At 38.6% G+C, this 516-nt stretch overlaps 1 protein-coding gene across 1 annotated transcript in view; it reads right to left on the bottom strand.

Annotated features, from left to right (window-relative positions):
• LOC119591268 (protein abrupt-like) overlaps positions 1 to 516 on the bottom strand; it is a gene marked incomplete in the record, with an annotated part of 18,155 nt that overhangs the window by 13,114 nt on the left and 4,525 nt on the right.

Genomic DNA, 516 nt, shown 5'->3' with positions numbered 1-516 from the left:
ACAATCAAATAAACATAAGAAAACAAGACTGCTTACACCATGTAAACATGACCAGTACGAGCAACACTCATGACCAGAAATGCATAAAATATCACTCAAATACATTCTTATAACCACTAATATTTTCCAGCAACCATTCATGACTGGAATAGGCTCCCACAACACATAATACACACACAAACAAAGCAGACTCATTTCACCAACTTACTCTTGTACACCTAAGAAAACATACATAAAACACCTAATCTAGCTATCCTCACCAAGCAACCAACCCCCATATAAACGTGATGCACACTAGCACTTAGTGCCCTACACTTCAACATGAATGACACATTGAGATTGAGATTGCTTTGCCCATCTATTAATCCCTAAGAACCACAAGCCTTCAGCTGGTGTCCCCTACGTCCCAAGATGTGAAAATGGCCTGATTTTTTGTTTTACTAGGGCCAATTTTCTTTGGGGTACATCAAAAGCTCAAGTTTACACACCAGACTTTGTGTATTTCATTGTCATATG

Source organism: Penaeus monodon, chromosome 28 (assembly GCF_015228065.2).
Source record: "Penaeus monodon isolate SGIC_2016 chromosome 28, NSTDA_Pmon_1, whole genome shotgun sequence".
Lineage (NCBI taxonomy): Eukaryota > Metazoa > Arthropoda > Malacostraca > Decapoda > Penaeidae > Penaeus > Penaeus monodon.
This window is presented reverse-complemented; position numbering and strand designations above follow the sequence as displayed.